Here is a 16,577-nt window from a genome sequence, read left to right as displayed (position 1 = left end):
TATCTAAACATATCATTTTTAGTATATTGATTTCCGTATCTTTTAAGATTGCATGTAAGTTGCACATATGATGCACGTATGTTGCACATATATGGCACATATATTTCCCTTTACATGAATCTTAGTCATACAGTTATTGATTCTCTTATGCCTTGCATTGTTAACAAGTATCCACATTGGTCATTTAGATGTTGTCCGATGTGTTTCGATTCGTGATCATCAGCATTAGCGAATGCCTAAGTTCCATCAAGACATAAATTTTTGAAAAAGAAGACCCATAAGAAGAAAAAGGAAAAGAAAACCTGCCCACGATGAATGGGTTTGTCCTGGAAAGATGTAGTGTGGAAACCTTCTCGATTATTTACTCATGTTTTGACCAGTAAGAACAATCTTGCTCTCAAGAAGGGTTTATTCATTCTTTTCACTGGTATCCATTCGATACTCTGTAAAGCTAAGGTGTTGAATGCAAGAAATTAAAATGTTTCAGAATGTTCTTTTTAGTTCGAACCCATGTTCTTGGTTCTTTTTTTGTTTCGGAATGTTTTTATTTTAATTCGATGCTGTGGAGGGAGGCGAAGACAGATGGAGGCGGCTCAGGATGCAACTGGTGAGGCTCTTAGGAGCGAGAGAGAGAGAGAGGGGATAAGCGCCAGGGGTAGGGGCTTGAGTGGTCTCGAGAGAGAGGGAAAAGTGGGTCCCATAGCCACGTGTCGATCGTTGGGTGGACCGGCCTCATGGTGACGTGGAGGGGCTGGCCCACCTAATATCTTCTCCTAGTCTGGAGTCGGTGAGCATAAAAATCACAACTTGATCGATACTGAATGAAAAAGACGAACTTGAAGTGCGACGAAAGACAATACCTCTGGTGGGTTTTCTTCAAGCTCGAAAATATGAAGAAATTCAGAGATTTTTGAGCTCCAATGCAGAAAAGAATGAGGGATTGTCTGCGAAACCAGCTCTTTTTCGTTTTATTTACGTTGTTCTCTTTTTCCTTAAACATGGGCTGAGCCTGCAATCCCTAAATTTTTAAAGAAAAAGAAGACCCAGAAGAAGAAAAAGGAAAAGAAAACCTACCGGGAGAGAGATGAACGGGTTCATACCAGTAAGATCAACGCCCTAAAACTTTTAAGCTGGCCTCGACTCCAGCACTTCATCGCTAGCAAAACGCGACGGAGCTTTGTGGAAGATCCTCGAACTGATTTATTACGCGATCGAGTAGGGTAGCGTGGCCATGGCCATTCTGGTTATGCCATTCCTCATCACGGGCACCCTTTGACTTCTTTTCAGACCCACAACTCCCTCTCCCTCTTCATCATCTGAAGATGGCCCTCTAATTTTCTCCTTCTGAAATTCTTCTGTGATTCTTTTTCAACTTCAACTTGCAAGTGATCTTCCAATTGATGTCTAGAGAGCGTTACCCTACTCACATTGCCCGACCTGCTCCTTTACCCTGTCCAAGAGAAAGCATTAGTTGGCCTCCCCATGAAATATGATATTGGTTGCCTTTAATTAGTGCTTTCGATCTTTCTTGTATTTATTGTTAATTAGACCTGTTAGCGTGATTTATAAGGAAATCTACAGCTTAATGGGAATTTACACAAGTGGATCATTTTATGGACTTATCTAATTATCTAAATATATAATCTTTAGCATGTTGATTATCCATATCTCTCAGGAGTGCACATATGCTGCACGTATGATGCACATATGTTGCATGTATATGGCACGTATATCTCCCTTCACATGAATCTTAGTTGTACAGTTATCGATTCCCTTATGCCTTGCAATGTCAACAAGTATTCACATTGGTCATTTAGATGTCGTCTGATGATCAACACTATTCCCCATTTGTCAATTCACAAACTCATCCTTATGTGGAGTCACATTGATACAAAATTTGGCATTTAATAAGCGCAATACACTTCACAGGCAACATATACTCCTCATCAATGATCATCATCCATATACATAACAATTCCATATACATATGTGTACTCCTCATCAATGATCATCATCCATATATATAGCAAATCAATGATCATCATCTATATACATAGCAATTCCATATTTAAGTTTAAATTTTGGCCCTTAGATTGATCTAAAGGCTCTCTTTGTTTCCTTAATGGTTAAAGTCTACTCCCATTGGTTGGACACAAGGCATTTTGGTAATTTTTGGGCACAAGAAAGAGGACTTGGCCGGCCATAGCTCGTGGCGGCCGAACATGCTCCAACTTGGCCATTTTCCGGCCATTCTTGCCGGAAACCGTTTCTCGTTAGTTTGGGCTGGTCGGACCGGTCGGGCTAGTTCAACCGGCTTGGTCGATCCAATTGCAAGGCTTGTGTGCAATTTAATCCAATTTGCTCTCTTGGGGACTTAATTGCAAATAATTTCTATTCAATTATCAAAGGAACGGATCAAATTGGAATTAAACAACTCGAATTCAAACGATTAAATTCAATCGAACTCATTTCCGACATCTCAATTGAATGAATTTGTTTGAATTATATCATGGGCAATGCCAATTTCATCCTAATTTATTTGCTTCGCACTAATTGGGGATTTTCATTCAATTGACAAACCGATCCGTATATGGAGTCACATTGATACAAAATTTGGTATTTAATAAGCGCAATACACTTCACAGGCAATATATACTTCTCATCAATTATCATCATCCATATACATAGCAATTCCATATTTAAGTTAAATTTTTGGCCTTTAGATTGATTTAAGGGCTCTCCTTGTTTCCTTAATGGTTAAGGTCTTCTCTCATTGGTTGGATATAAGGGAATTTTGGTAATTTTTTGGCACAAGAGAGAGGACTTGGCCGGCCTTGGCTCATGGCAACTGGACGTGCTCCGGCTTGCCCATTTTCCGGCCATTCTTGCCGGAAACCCTTTCTCGTCGGTTTGGGCCGATCGAACCGGTCGGGCTGATTCAAACCGATTTGGACCCGTTTGGTCGGTTCAATTGCAAGGCTTATGTGCAATTTAAACCAATTTGCTCTTTTGGGGACTTATTTGCAAAGAATTTCTATCCAATTATCAAAGGAATGGATCAAATTGGAATTAAAAAAACTCGAATTCAAACTATTAAATTCAATTGAACACATTTCCGACATCTCAATTGAATGAATTTGTTTGAATTATATCATGGTAATGCCAATTTCATCCTAATTGATTTGCTTCACTCCAATTGGGGATTTTCATTCAATTGATGCAATTTGTGCAATTTTTGTTCTCAATTGTTGCGACCTACCCTGCCCGATCGGGGGGAGAAAATGTATGTATAGGTTTAAAAGTATTTGTCAATGGATATGAACATCGATTGATTCGTTCGAAGAACCAACCAAAAGGCTTATTTATCAAAGGACGGAGGCGCTCCCAAGCTTCATACCTCACGCAACATTAGGTTATAATTTACGCATTTAATTGGAGTCGCCAATAGCTATAATCAAGAGTTGGTTAGAAACACTAATAGAGACGCGGGAGTGTCGTATTGATATGTGCGCAACCAGAGATTCTAAGGATCGAGGACTTAATTACACTAGTAATCTAAATAGTGCCCTTTTGGTACCTAAATTTGACCATTTGCTAACTAACGCATCAGGGCAACTTATCGAAGAGCCTAAAGTTCATCTCAACCATGCTAATAATAGTAGATAACAATTAATGTATTAAAATGCGCAATTAAATAACCATAATATAAATAAATAACCAGCGATCTAGCATCATCTCTAAAAAGGTTTTCTATTTTTTATACTATGTCTAGAACAAAATTAACATTAAGACCTAATGAAATTAACCCAAAAACTAATTCCTACACCTTTCCTAATTTTTCGGAATTTTTTGGAATTTTTTTTTCAATATATATATTTTTAATTATTTAATATTTTTTAATTAAAAAAAAAAAAGACTCCCGACCGGGTCCCCTGACCCGGTCCAATTCAGCCCTCCGACCCGCCCGGTAAGCCCCCCTTTTTCTAATTTTTATATTTCTTTTTCTGTTTTCCTTTTTTTCTCTATTTCTTTTTTTTTTTAATTATTTCTTCCCTTTTGTTTTTCATTTTCTTTTCTGGACGTCTTCTCCCCTGGGACGTCTTCTTCACAACGAGGACTCCTTCCTCACGCCTTCATCATCGAAGCCGCCTCCACCATGACCACGCCGAACATTTCTCCGCCTCCGACCGTCCTTTTAGCCGTTATTCCCCATTTTTGTCTTCTCTGTTTTTGACTTTCCTCCATTCTGTCGCTTCTGTGCGCTGGAGAGAAGGCAGGGAGGTTGAGGCTGCGCATGGTAACCATTCTGTTTCTCTATTTCTGTTCCAGAAATAGGTTTGGAACAGAAATCCGTTTGGTAACACAATTTTAATTTCTATTTCTGGAACAAATTTTTGTTCCAGAAATAGATTTGAAAGAGAAATCAGAAGCTAAAATTTTTAGCTTCCCTATTTCTGGAACAGAAATGAGAAATATAAATTTTTCTCATCGTTTGTCCTCGCTACTAGCCGGCCACCCCCGTCGTCGCTCACTATTGCCACTGGCTGCCTCCCACCACCGCCGGCTGCCGACCACCGGCCACCTCCACCACCATCGGCCGCCAGCCGCCTCCTGCTGCTGGCTGCCGCCCAAAAAAAAATTCCAAAAAATCCTTAAAAATTGAAAAATTCCAGAAAAATTCATAAAAATTTCTAGAAAATAAAAAAAAAGTCAGATTTCAGGAAAATAGGAAATTTGTTCATTTTCTCCAAAAAAAATAAAAAAATTTCAAAACTTCACAGAATGGCTTATAATACTTGTGGCCAATCACTTTGAGTGAAATTTAAATTTTTTGAGGTGCCAAAAAAAATCAAAAAAATCAAAAATTTCAAAATTTTACAGAATGGCTTAGAATATATGTGGCCACCCACTTTGTGTGAAATTTAAATTTTTTGAGGTGCCCAAAAAAAATCCAAAAATCAAAAATTTCAAAACTTTACAGAATGACTTAGAATACTTGTTGCCACCCACTTTGAGTGAAATTTAAATTTTGAGGTGCCCAAAAAACTTTAAAAATAAAAAATTTCAAAACTTCACAGAATGGCTTAGAATACCTATGGCCACCCACTTTGCGTAAAATTTAAATTTTTTGAGGTGCCCAAAAAAAAACCAAAAAATTCAAAACTTCACAGAATGACTTAGAATACATGTGGCCACCCATTTTAAGTGAAATTTAAATTTTTTAGGTGCCAAAAAAATAAAAAAAAAACAAAAAAATCTAAATTTCACTCAAAGTGGGTGGCCAAATGTATTCTAAGCCATTCTGTGAAGTTTTGAAATTTTTTATTTTTTGATTTTTTTTTGGGCACATCAAAAAATTTAAATTTCACTCAAAGTGGATGACCACAGGTATTCTAAGCCATTCTATGAAGTTTTGAAATTTTTGATTTTTTTTTGGAAAAAATGAACAAATTTCCTATGTTCCCGAAATCTGACTTTTTTTATTTTCTGGAAAATTTTATGGATTTTATGAATTTTTTTTAGATTTTTAGGAATTTTCCAGATTTTCTAATTTTTTTATTCTATTTCTAAAAGAAATGAAGCGATTGTCCGCCGCCCGCCGCCGGCCACATGAGAAGGAGAAATTTTGTGCTATTATCAAACAAATTTCTGTTTCTGAAATAGAAATTTTGTGTCGTTATCAAACATGTTTTTTAGCTTAGGGCCCGTTTGGTAACGTGCCAAATAGTGAAAATTTCTGTTCTTTTGTTCCCAGAAATAGTTTGGGAACAGAAATGCGTTTGGTAAATTTTTTGTTCCTTGGCATATTTTTGCAAAAATTTGTGCCGAGAAACAGTTTTGGAAGAGAAATAAGAAGTAAAAAAAAGTTGCTTCTTGTTTCTCGGCACAATTTTGAGAATCAGTTTTTTTTGTTCTTTTTCTTTTTTTTCTTTTCTTATTTTTGTGTTGTTCTTCCCTCGGCTGGGCCGGCCGCCGGCGACCGGCGACCGACGAACGGCCACGATCCCGGGGCCGGCGAGGCGTCACGGCCCTCGCCGGCCGCCGGCGGAGGCGAGGGTCGCCCTCGCCGGCGAGGGCGAGGCTGACCCTCGCCGCCCGGGCGAGGCGGCGCGCCCGCATCGAGCGAGGCCGAGCCTCGCCGTCCGTCGCGAAGGCGAGGTCGGCCTTGCCCGAGACGGCGAGGATCTAGCCCTCGCCCTCGCCGGCGAGGGCGACCCTCGCCTCCGCCGGCGGCCGGCGAGGTCCGTGACGCCCTCGCCGGCCCTGGGCTGTGGCCGGTCGCCGGCGACCGGCCATGGCCAAAGAAGAAAATGGGTAGAAAGAAAAAAAAATTAAACAATTCAAAATATTATTAAAATATTATTTGGGAACAGAAATTTTGTGTAGTTACCAAACGATTTTCGTTCTTTTCTACTCTAGGAATAAAAATTTTGGACAGTTTATCAAACGCCTTCAAATACTCGAAATTGTTTCGGGCACGAGAATAAAAAAAAATCATTTCTGTTCAGAAATAGTGCCCGGGCACAGAATGGTATTCATGCGCACCCTTAGAAACTCCTCCAGAAACAGAAATAGAAAAATCAATTTCTGGCCAGAAATTGATTTCTGAAACATAATGGTTATCATTCGCAGCCTGAGTGGCTAGGCCGAACGAACGTGATGGAGAGGGAGAGGGAGAGGGAGAGAAGGAAGAGTCAGGCCGAAAAGAAAAGGGGAAAGGCCAAGAAAAGAAGGGGCCCAGAAAAGATACAAAAGATAATCAAAAAAAGGGGTGGGCTCCGTTAGCTAAGATAAAAGGGGCCGGCCCGATCCTTTTTTTTTTTAAATCTTATTATCTCTCTTTTGCACTAATTTGGCCCATTTACAATTTTAAGTACCAATTTACCAAACGGCAAAAATCAAATGTCAACACCAATCGGTAAAATTGATTCCAATTAAACCTAATTGATTTGAAAAACAATCAATTGATTCAATTGAGTAGGCTTAAAACACTTCAATGTGCTCAAATTGACTTCTATGTAATGGCTCGAATTAAACCCCCAAAAGAAAATTGTAGCCTAATCATGAAATTGAAGCTCAATTCATCAAATTAACCCATAAATTAGAATGGGTCAAATTGAATTACGTCAATTAGATCAATATAGCTTGGTTTTACAAGTCATTGGTTAGCCAAATTGATCAAATTAACTTGAATTCATGTGAATTTTCCAAAATTGATGCTAGATTTGAGTTTAAAATAAGAAAATAGACTCATTAATGGTTTGATTGCACAAATAATGAAGAACCGACCGGAATCCCTAATTAGAGCTCAAATTGGGGGGTTTTTACCCTTGGCTTGGAATTGTGAAATTAGTTTGAAAATTCGATATGAAATGATCTCTAGATCAAATGTCGTGAAGAAAGTTATTCTAAAAAATGACTAGAAATGAAGTAATTTCATTTTTTGCCGATTTAAACCATAATCCACAAATTGGGGAAAAATGGGTTCTAAACCGATTTTTGCAAAATTGATGAAGCTAAATTCAGATTGAAGTAAAAAATAAGATGATTTAGGAGTTTTCAAATTTTTCAATTTTTTTGGTTAAAGTATTGACGAAAAGTCAACATTTTAGTAACTAAGTACTAAAATGTTAATTAATGGGTCAAACTTTGAATTTTTTGAAAATTGATGATGCAAAGTGAAATTGAAAATATTTTTGGGGTTTTTCATGCAAAAAACCAAATTTTGACTTCAAGTTGACTTTTCGGTCGAAATTTAACTAAAAAGTCAACTTGAAAGTCAACGCTTTGACTTTTTTGAAAATACTATGGAAAGCTTGGAAATGAAAGGTTAATGCTAAAAAAAGTGTTAAATGGCTCTTTTTGTTTGAGAAACGGATTCTGTCGTGACCAGAAATCGTAATCTCACATTTTTATCCTTTTAAGACACGTCGGGTAAAAATCAGGTGTTAATAGTCTTCTTCTTCTTTAAAAATTTAGGAATTGTAGACTCATCCCATATTTAAGGAAAAAGAGAACAACGTAAATAAAACGAAAAAGGGCCACTCTAGACTTGGAGAAGATATTAGGCGAGCCGGCCCCTCCACATCACCATGAGGTTGGTTCACCTAGTGGCACCCAATATTTTCTCTCACTACGCATAGCTGTGAGACCCATTTTTCCCTCTCTCTCGAGACCACTCAAGCCTCTACCCCTGACGCTCATCCCTTCTCTCTCTTCAATTAGTACGACACTCTCTCTTCTCTCTCTCCTGCGTGTTTCCAAAAAAGAACGAAGGCAACCTCTTTTTTTAAATTTACTCTCCCTCTCTCACTCCCAAGAGCCTCGCCAGTTGCATCCCAAGCCCCCTCCGTCTCCATCTTCACCTCTGCAGCATCAAATTAAAAAAAAAACATTCTGAAACAAAAAAGAACCAAGAACTTGGGTTCGAAGTAAAAAGAACATTCTGAAAAATTTGATTTCTTGCATTCAACACCTTAACAGAGTATCGAATGGAAGGAAATGTGCCGTATCCCTCATGTGATGGCGAGCTTGGGCCTGGGCAAGGTTTACTATCCTCATGTTGGGCCGGATCCTGCTCTGCCTTACCGTCAGAGCTTAATAACTGTGACCTGGCTTGGCCCGTTCATTGATTTGGTCTAGCATGGTCTATACAGATAAGAGGGCTCTAGTTAAGACATTGATAAATTGATTCATAATGGTCCTGAATTTGTTCAAATGCGATGATAAGCAGTGATCATTTGTAGTATTGGATGGAGATTGGCCCCCCAAAGACATCTTTTATATGCTTTTAGTGAAGTTGCACCAACACTTGGACCGAGCTCGTGTAGATCGGAGAAAGGACATGGCAACCGAATCTTCAAAACTGACATCTCCACATAAGCATATGAAACAACCTCTTTGGACAGACAACAAACAAAGAGCAATGACTTCTTAAAAAGGCCATGATTTTACAAATCACATTCATAAATATATAGATTCACAGCAGCACATAGGACTAGTTACACCCATCAGGAAAAGAAAAAGAAATCGTAATACCCAGCAAGAAAGCACCGATCAAAACATGCAAACGCCGAAACGGCGCCCTCGAGCAATTTCGTGCCTTTCACTTAACATGACGCCCCTAGTTCTTCACAGTGGTCACATGCTTCAACAGCATCTACATGACGTCCTGAGATATTCTTGTGGCCTCCGTCTTCAGGTGTGCAACATTCGCTTCCATTTGTTGCTCGAGCCGCTTGACATTAGCGCCAGAATCTCCACTACTCTGCTTGATTGGCACCACATGGAAATGGAGACAGACTCATTAACCAGTACGAACCAGCCTACTCCAAGCAATTATAAAGAGAAGACAGTAAAAGCTCCTAAATTTAAAGATGATAAAATTCTGAAATTTAATTCATGCAGAATTACGATGGTTGTAATGTGCTTCGGCAAAGCTGCAGAGCTTGTCAAACTAAGACTTTATATACGCTGATTTGAACAAGTGCAGGGCATGAGATCTGCGCAAGCATGAGTACACAAGCAGCAGTTTGCCGCTATTATTTGGTTCCAACAGACATTCCTTTATCCTAAATTTTCATGACCCAAGAAAGCAACTTGAAGTTCCCTCCAAGACAACAACACTAAGTGCTTAACAAGTTTTAGTGAACAGATTCCGCAAAATCAACCTAACTACTGTTCTCATCAGTAAATATTATCGCAATCCCATCTTTTATTGATGCATGTTTACATAAGTACTGTACATCCAGAGTCCTTGTGGCCACAGAATGGTCATAAGATAGAACCACATGACTACCATCATAAATTTATCAAGTACAAAGAGTCGCTGAATTTAAAGAAAGCAACCAATCCCAATTGAACTTCGCTTTTCAAGTATTACAGAGCTGCAAAGCTTTGTCATTTTGAACTTCCAATTACATGCATTTTTCCTTCACAAACGGAAATACCATATTAGGATACTAGATGGAGTCAAAACGACTATATTTTCCTTTTCTTACCTCTGCAACCTTTCTCTGAAACTCACCCTCCATTTGAGCACGAAACGCAACGATCTCCTTCTCTGCCTCTTCTTTGGCTTGCCTTAGCCGAGCCATTTTCGCTGTAAAGAACCAGTTGAGAATCTATTTATACCAATCCAGCAACAAGCAATTACTAGAAGCAAGTAACAGCTTATGAAGTGATGTTATACGTTCATTATGTTAAACCAAAGTCCAGTGCACAATAGTAAGTAACATTCGAAATATACTAATACTAGTTTTACTGCTCCACAGACAATCATGGTGTGGCACTGGGGAATTGTACCTGGGTACTGTCACCTCACTTGGATGTAAGGACACGTGCGCTTCATCCTTTTTCCTTCGTTATTGTTTTTTTTTTCCTTTTTAAGTTTTCTGCAAGAAAACACAGGCCAAGGCCAAATGAATCATACAAGGACCGTTCGACAAAAAAAAAAAAAACGAATCATACAAGGACTAGAGATGCTTAATCCCACAGGGTTGACTACGTGTTTAACAACCAACTGGTGAGTGTGAATTAAGAGCACAAGATAGGTTTGAATCCTCACACCACAAAGTCACAAAATTCCATATTTGGGCCACCACTTGGGATTTGCTCGTGTTTCCCCTTGTCCAAGAGGTTAGTGGGGCATTTTTTGGCCCAATGGTTTACCTACCTAAAATAGGCTTCGTCTTTATAAAGAAAGGGATTAGATGTGTCTATAATTAGTCTTTTATCTGGTTAACCATGATATATCTTATCCTATCATCTCCTATTAGGTTCACTCTCAAAATCTTAACGACCATAGACAACCTTAGAGCACTAATTCTCCATAGAGAACAACTCGCACTGAGATCATGCTAGTTAAGACTAAAGTAAATGCACTGGTATAAGTCTGTAATAGATGGTAGATCTAACGTGTAATAATAGTATGTAGACAAACTTCCTTTCAGTAAACAAATGGAAATGCTATGAAACTAAGAAACCAATAAGCAGATTTAGAGACATGTTACCCTCTCTGGCAGCATTGGCAATGCACTGTGCCTCTTGTTCTGCAGCAAGCAGCTATTGAATTCCATTTTGTTGTCCCCTGTTGGCTTCCACAGGTGCTGACGTCTTCACGAAAAGTAAGTCAAAAGGAACAGCTACAAATTACTGTGAATTAGCACTCACTATTAATAAAAGGATTTTTCTTCTTACTGCAGCAAACTCGGGACTTCAGTAAGCCATACAAAAAATGAAGTTGAAAGGGTATTTGAATATTCCAGCAAGCACATAGTTTTGGGGGAAACTTGATGAGACAATAGTGATCGAAAAGAACATTGTATCACTTATCAGGAGAATTTGAAACGAGTAAACTCTGCATCATACTAGTGGCAGCAAACAATGAATTGAAAATGTCCACTCAGAAATGAAAACTTGGAAACTGTTGAGAAAAAACTACTAGTCACTATGACTGAAGAAGCAAATACAAATAGCAATATTATAATTTAGGACACCAAAACGAAATAATTACAAGGAGGCAAAGAAATATAATAAAAGGACGAGAACAATCGAAGACACATGACGATTGACACAATGACCTGACAAATTGTCTCTCCATTCATGAATCTCTTTGACATTGTCTCGCTCAAAACCCAAATCTTTTTTATCATTAAAAACAGTGGAAAGGGGTGATTCTCTGGGCATTACTATAGGAGCTCCACACCCATTACAGAATGAGCCTACTACTCGTTTTGAGCAAGCTTGACACCGTCGCCCTAGCACGATGCTAGTGGGAGTCGACTCAGGATTATCCTACGCCATGACACTGCCCAACCTACATCAGACAAACCAAGGCTTCTTTGAGGCCAAGGAGCGACTGGAGGGATTCGAACCAATGACCGGGGGGCCCCAAACAAGGAAAAAGTTATCAGTTTGCTATTTCCAGTGCGAAATCATCATTTAATTCCTGTAAATGTCCTCAAGCCACCATATACTGGAATTGCTGATTGACACCACTCGAAACAATAAATAAGACAGGAAACGTCTACACAATTGCAATGGGATGGATCCACGTGAAAAGGCCAGGAAATTTTTGCTGACACATAATTGAAAAACCTCTAAAGCATTGAGCACCTCCTACGAGACTGATCACAAGCACAGATCCAACCCCAAAGCCTTCAATAAGCTATCGCGAAAGCACCGACTTCAATTACCAACATATTCTGACTAATATTATGCAAAAAGAGTCAAAATAATCACTTTTCCAACTAGAAAATAGCAAATCCAACAGATAAAATCAGCTTAAAACAGAGATACTTCGATGTGAACCATGTGTTCAAGTATGAAGTGACCCTGATCCAGAGTTTACCAAAGATCTAAGATTGGACGTAACTGAGAAACGGAAGATCCAGAGGGAGAAAGAGAGAGAGAGAGAGAGAGAGAGAGAGAGAGTACCTGAAGAATCGGGTTCAGTCTAGATTCAATTCAGCCACTGATAGTGATTGCGACGCTTTGAGAAACTTCAAAGAGCACTTGTTAACTCTGAAAACAGATACGGCACTAGAAAAAATTTGTATATTCAATTCCTTAATTAATTTCAGCTAAAAAAAAATCCTTAATAATGACTTCTACTTTTTTTGTTTTTCAATTTTTTTTGAATATTACTAGCCGTGAGATGATTTTTATTTAATGTGAGCTTCCCGATGTCTTTTAAAATATTGCCACAAAGATGCACTATTACGTTTATCCAAGAAAGAGACACTCCAAAATTACGTTAAACCACCTTTATTGAGAAATTTGAATCAAAGAAATTGATAAAAACACATAATGAAAAGTTGAAATTGTACACATATATAGAAAGAGAAAATCGTTTTGAGATTTGAAATTTTTTTAGAAGGTTTTTATAATAAAGAAATTGTAGAATTTGAAATTTATACATGTGGGTGATAACATAATACAATAAATTTATGCATTTGTCCATGAATATAATATTTATGAAATAAGTGAAATGAGGATATTTGAGAAAAAAAAATAATCGATGTCATGTAAAAATAGGAAGCACTTTTTGTTTTCTATGACAGTATAGATTATATAGATTAAATATATTATATAGTCCGGTGAAAAGTAAATAAGGAATTTAACCTAAAAATAGTGAATTCAAACCCACTTACATCATTACATGAAAAAGTTCAATAATTCATTAACTATTATGCAAGGTTCGACAAAAATAAACTATTATGTGATAAGGACACTCATCACCAAAGAATTTTTATAAATTAATTATAGATCACTCTCTATATGTCCAACAATACAAGTACACTTACTTCACTTATAAGGTGTGGTATGGATTCTTTTTTTTTTAATCTATAAATCATAAAATCGCTTAACTTGTTTTTAATTTATTAGAGGTTTCTCAATTAAAAAGGTTGTTTGCTCATGCCAAATAGTAAGGTTTGTTTAACATCATTGTCATTAATACATAACGGTTTTCGTGTCTACGTGCTAATTATATATATATATATATATATATATATATATATATATATTTTTTTTTTTTTTTTTTTGTAATGTATTGCTTAATGATTCAGCCATAAGTTATATAGCCAGAATAAATATCACCTTACAACTAACCAAAGTAGCACAATTTGAAACAATACGGGTTCTTTTTTATTTAGTGTAGGTAATTTTAGGGGATGCAAGAACATTGGGGTTAAGAAGTTTACCTCTTCGAAATAAACCAACTAAAAGTTTAAAACATTACCTCGCTAAAGAAGTAGCTTTTGTACATTGAAGTTTTCTCATAATTTCAACTCCAGTAATACAATTAGCTAATAGCCGCTTAACACTATAAATATTGTCGAAGACTTCCCTTCTTGAAAGCTGATATGATGTTTTTTGCTGTCGTCCATCCCTACTTTATTGGGAGGGAGTACACAATTGGTACACAATTTACATCTACTCTTTCTTGGAAAAGCTTAAACAAATTCTATGATACAAACATCTTTAAGATAACCAGACACTTGATCAAAAAACATGGGGAGAATAATCTGCAAGAGCTTTACCATCGATCGTTGCATGTGCAATGCCCACTTGAGAAGTAGTGAAATCCTGAAGCATCCCTCAAGAGTATTTGTCTATTTGTGATGGCTGAAGGTATCTCAAAAACCGATGGCAGTCCTCACAAAGGCTGATGTTCTTTACAATTTTGATGGGTTTTCCTGGTCTATTAATCAAAGGCCTGAATGCTGCAGCAAGTTTTGCACCATGATAGAACAAGAGGATATTTCGTTCTCCAACTTCAAGAAGAACGAAACTTGTGTCAGGCACATACCCAGCTCTTCGGCATTCTGAAATTAGGATTTCCAACCTGCTATAGATGTCCTTGGCTTGGAATGGGACTTATCTCTTGCATAAAATGATATAGTCTTGTTCAAATAGATGACCCAAATCCGTGAAGGCTGTTTCTGACACCCTTTCACTCTCATTTCTTTCCTCACTGTCTCGGAGCAATGCCATATTCCAGATGCAGAGTACAGATTTGCGACAAGCACATTGGTGGAAGGATCTCGCGGTTCCATCAAAAGTAAATGCTTTGTAACTCTTTTACCGAGAATTGCATTGGAATGGATTCTACATCCATCAAGCAAAGCTCGCCAGACTGAAGCCTCTGGTTCAAAAGGCATGTTGCTCATTGTTTTCTCTGCAAACTCAAAAAATCCCCACAATCCTAAGACACCAACAAATGATGCAAATGCTCCTGTGAAGGCTCTATATCAAATTCTGTTTGCATGGACGAAAGGAATCTACAACATTCATCAACTAGACACATTTTAGTATATTTATAAGCTGATATAACTAAAAGGATGCTGATCTTGTCAGGCTTAATCCCTGCATCGTGCAAGTTTGACCAGACAGTGAGGGTATCATCTCCCCGCCTATGTATAATGAACCCCACAATCAAGCGATTCCATGAAACTACATCATGTGCAGGCATATTAATAAAGACTTTTTTAGCCACATCCATATTCCAACACTTTGAGTACATACTGATCAGTGCATTTGCTACCTCTAAATCTGAAAATAATCCAGATTAAAGAACAAGACAGTGAATCTGCTCACCCATCTTATCAGACCCTAAAGTTCCACCGACACCAAGTATTGAAGTTGATGCAACTTCATCAAGAATTATGCTCCCTTCTACTTTACAACGGCAAAATAGCAATATTGCCTCATCCAGCAGCCCATTGTGTTGATACCCACATATCATAGAAGTACAAATGATGGAGCTATCCCACTCAAAGGCCACCGTTTGAACATCTTTCCAGCATCCACCGTCCTCCCACAATGAGTGCACATATCAAGCAAAGCTGCTTCCACACAAGCATTTGCCAGGAGACCAAACTCGATAATAAACCCTTGCAACTGCTCACAAAGTTTCCCTGCCCCGAGCAACCCACACGCCTTAGCAACAGTAGTTAAGGTGTGGTCAGTCAACTCCAAGCCCTCCCCCACCATACTAATAAATAAATCTAGCACTTCAAAAGCTTTGCCATTTACACAAAACCCTGCCAAAAGGGCCTTGCGAGAAACACAATTCTTCTCTGGCATTATATGAAACATCTCCATAGCCGTATCAATCAACCCAAACTCCGCATAGGCTCTAATCATCTCAGTCCAAGTGGTAATCCCTCGTGTCCATATTCTCAAACAAGGCCTCCACATCATCTATGGTTCCACTATGGTTCCACATTTTACGTAAAATCCGATAAGTGCATTGTTCACACTCAAGTCAGTCTCCAAACCAATTATGAAGGCATGAGCATGAATTTCTTTTCCTCTAATTAAACTGCTAGTATCAGTAAAGGCAGTCAGCATTGCAGAACGCTCTTTCGTGCAATTGGGCCTTCACCAATACCGAAACCACAGTATTCCGGGAAGCGATGTCTCTCTTAGGCATATCGTCAAACGATTCAAGAGCAGAATCCAGACACTCGCATTTATTGTACATACCAATGAGTGCATTCGAAACGAGACGCTTTCTAGATGACCCATTTTGGCCACCGAACAATGGACTGGCAAACCTAGCTCCAATTCAGTCAGCCGTATACAAGCGGTCAGGATCGCAACGAAGCCATACTTCATTTGGCTGAACACCTGAACTCATCAATCTGAAGAAAGCCTCCACGGCTGCTTCGAGTCGTCGGTCCGCCTTCGCGAGACCAGAGACGACGGCCGTCTAAGGAAACAAATTGGGATGCGACAGCCCCACGAAGACGCTGTAAGCATCCGAAGTGCAGGCAAGTTTGAGGTAGGCCACGATGAGAGCATTGCCCAAAATGGGGTTTTCCTCAAGCTTGAGGACGAGACCGTGCACGGCTTTGGTGAGGTGGGCATCGTCGAATCTTACGGAGAAGCGAAGCAAGTCAAAGCAGTCAGTGAGTAAGAGAACCTGTCGCCTCCGGCGGAGAAGGGCTATCGGAAGGGCTCAGACGGGAAAAGGCGTCGGCTCGAGGAGCCCATCGGCAACTCCGGCTCGTTGTCTCCGTCCGACGAGCGAAGATCTGCTGGAGGTTAGAGTTTTCCTCCTCTTTCGC

General features: G+C 38.8%; 2 pseudogenes; both read right to left on the bottom strand.

The window, feature by feature from the left end:
* Positions 1-8,931: 8,931 nt before the first annotated feature.
* LOC130136638 (V-type proton ATPase subunit G 1-like) lies at positions 8,932-11,688 on the bottom strand (annotated as a pseudogene).
* Positions 11,689-13,693: 2,005 nt separating this feature from the next.
* LOC130136657 (pentatricopeptide repeat-containing protein At5g03800-like) lies at positions 13,694-16,254 on the bottom strand (annotated as a pseudogene).
* Between the last annotated feature and the right edge of the window lie 323 nt (positions 16,255-16,577).

The sequence above is a fragment of the Syzygium oleosum genome, unplaced genomic scaffold (genome assembly GCF_021117445.2).
Source record: "Syzygium oleosum isolate NSW1041296 unplaced genomic scaffold, Sole_v2.1 Sole_v2.47, whole genome shotgun sequence".
Taxonomy (NCBI): Eukaryota; Viridiplantae; Streptophyta; class Magnoliopsida; order Myrtales; family Myrtaceae; genus Syzygium; species Syzygium oleosum.
The sequence above is the reverse complement of the archived record's forward strand: the minus strand, read 5'-3'. Positions and strand labels throughout refer to the sequence as shown.